Source organism: Aptenodytes patagonicus, chromosome 3, assembly GCF_965638725.1.
Source record: "Aptenodytes patagonicus chromosome 3, bAptPat1.pri.cur, whole genome shotgun sequence".
Taxonomy (NCBI): domain Eukaryota; kingdom Metazoa; phylum Chordata; class Aves; order Sphenisciformes; family Spheniscidae; genus Aptenodytes; species Aptenodytes patagonicus.
The window spans coordinates 42,002,625-42,005,543 of NC_134951.1; positions in this window are offsets into that span (position 1 = coordinate 42,002,625).

The window sequence follows — 2,919 nt, forward strand, 5'->3', positions numbered from 1 at the left end:
GCTCACATGTAGAAGTAAAAGATGTGCAAAGGGTTTCGAAGTAATACTAGATAGTTATACAAAGAATAGCAGCAAGAAAAAGCCGCAGCAGAAGAAGGCATAATCCTATGAGCTAAAACCAAGGCTTTTATCTGACAAGCACGTGGTAAGCACCTGGTCACACCGAGTGGGACCAAACCTGCGGTCCCGTTTTACTCTGCCTCGCCTTCCCCCACCGCGCCGGGACCACATCCACGGGATGAGCTTTTCATGGTCTACGCAGGTCCTGCACAAGCGTGCTGTGCCGCCTCAGTAAGGGCAGCTTATGCAGACCTGCGCGGGCGCCAGCCACTCCGCCATCTCCTCGGCTGGGCTGAAACAGCTATTGCGGAGCCCTGCTCTCAGCCAGCCCTGAAACAACCTCTGAATAACAGAGCTGTTTTTAACTCAGTACATCTTTGCTGACCAGGCTTACAGGGCAAGTCCCAGAGCTGCAGCTGAAGAGCTGGAGAGGAAGGTTGGGGCGCGTGCGCAGGAATTTATTACGCCAGCTTCGCCACCGAAGAAAACATGCTGTGTAACTTTATCCTGTGAGCGTGTGGCTGCAAGTCAGACGTGCCACCTGGGATTGCAGCTGAGCTAGGTGGAAAGGCTAGTACCTCTGCCCATTGCTTTTCTTCAAAGCTTAAAGTCTCCTCAGAGCATAACAGCACATGTAGTCACTCCAAAATCTAGTTGGTCAGAACAATCCAGATTGGAAAGAAGCTATTAAAAATGCTTGGTGACCCCAGCACAATTTGGCAGAACGCGGCCAGGAAGCAGATACACGTGTGGCATCCCCCTCTGCTCAGAGGGGAAGGAAGGACCACTGGTCTCTGGACAGGGGCAGGTGGCAAGGAAGCTCAAACCCAGCAGCTTCCCTTATACACACCCAAGCTAATGAGTAGCACAGGGGCCATTTGCTGCGCTTGTAACTCTGGCGCCATGCAATTCAGAACCTAGAGATAGCTGAGTGATTTCCAGAGTGATTTCCAGATAATGTTTTTCTCTGAAAATCTGATTTTCTTAGAATTTAGAAAATGTTTATGTCTTGAAAATATTTTTAGCTTTGAATTGCCCTTACAAAACACTTTTTGTTTGAATATACAGTTTGAAACAAATGGTTTCAGCTCTAAGTTGACATTTCAATTTACTGTTTCCTTTCACAATACTGAAATGCTTCATTCTCACCATAAATGTCTAACAGCTTTTTCCTCCACATCATTTCTTCACAAGAAAAATTCCTTTCTTTGACACTTTTTAATATTTTGTCTTTATACTCTAATTCCAGATGACAATAACATCAAAATGCTCTAATTTTTTTCACTGAGTCAAAACTCCATTTTCCAAACAGCTCTACCACCATCTTCCAGCTCTTCCACAAGCCCTTGGAGAGAGGAGAGCAAGAGGAGCTCACGCTTCTCCTTTACCAACTCAGTGCAGGCATGTCTATGTAGGTGCCAAGCAGACGACAGCCGCAGGAGAATACCCGTTCCCCACTAAAACAAAGCCTGGAAAGATCAGTGTTAAGTGACTGTGCACCACGACCCAAGTGCAGAAGAGGCCGCTCTTCCTGCAGGAGCTCTGAATTGTGGTGCCTTCACCCTCCCGTGGCCTCAGCTGCCTCCAGCCCAGCCTCTGCTCTGGCTGCAGCAGAGAACGGGGGTTTCCAAAGGGTGAGACACTTACCAGTGGTTGGAGAAAACATCAAGTCTTTGCAGGGTCCCTGCCACCTGCCTAGTCTTTCCATCTTCAAGGTCATATGGTTTCTTATTTCTAGGAGTGGTTTACTAAAAAGCAGGGGAATATCCCTTCTTCTGCCCTGTTTGGCACTTTAAAGGTCACAGTGCTGAAATAAATGTTTCTCCAACATGCCACAGCTGAGTATTGCTTTATAGATGTCATGTAGAGAGAAAAGAGATTTTCTAGCTACACTTCCCATACACTCATTTAAGGGCTAGCTTCAACCTGGCCTTCTCCCAAGCTGTTCCAACACCACTGAAACATATATCTGCTGCTAGCACAGAGCGGCCGTGTCTGAGCAGGAACTCTCATCTACCGCATATATTAACACTTTGAAATAAAAGCCATCTCGTTCCTGAAGGGGAGAAGGGAGGAGTGCAGTTAACGGGTCAATGCCATAAACGCAGGTCCCGGATCACGTGCTGAGCTGGGAAGGGGCAGGGAGCACAGTGCAGTATAGACGATAACGTAGCACATGATGATGGAAACACCTCCAGGCAGCCAGACTGCATGGGTGGCCCAGGCAGGGAGACGGTGCCAATATTTTAACAAGTGGCTCCCACAAAAACGTTTTTCTTCAGCAGGTGATAAATTTATGCTTCGGGGATGTGATGTCTGCAGAAAGACAGTGAAGGGCTCTGGAATCCGCCCTTTCATTTAACAATGTAAAGGAAAAAAATACGCTTCTAAGGAAGGGGACATCGCTGCTTGGCAAGAAAATGTACATTAAGACGCAGTTGGCCAGAAATGCACTGAGTCATGCAGAGTAGTGTTTGACCAGTGCAATTCATGTGGGGGGAGAGGAGGGAGCTGAATGCCTTGCACAGGAGTCCCACAGCATCCTTCTTCAGGAAGGGTTATTGAAAATACCTAACTCTGAGTAGAGACTTATTACAACCCCGATAAAAAGCCAATGCTAATAAGATGCAAGGCAAGGTGAAGTGGGACAGCAAGGCTTTCCACCTCCTCTCTCGCGTCTGGCAGCAGAAACGTAACAGGCTCCTAAAAAGGCAGCTTCCGAAGGAGCTTTTAGCTACTTCATTACATCTATAGCAGTCCCTTGTACAAACAAACTTCACATAGAGTCTCTGCTTGGACTAACACTGGATCTTTAGGACCTTCAAGTCAGTCTCTATAAGTGGATCCTGCTATTTGCAC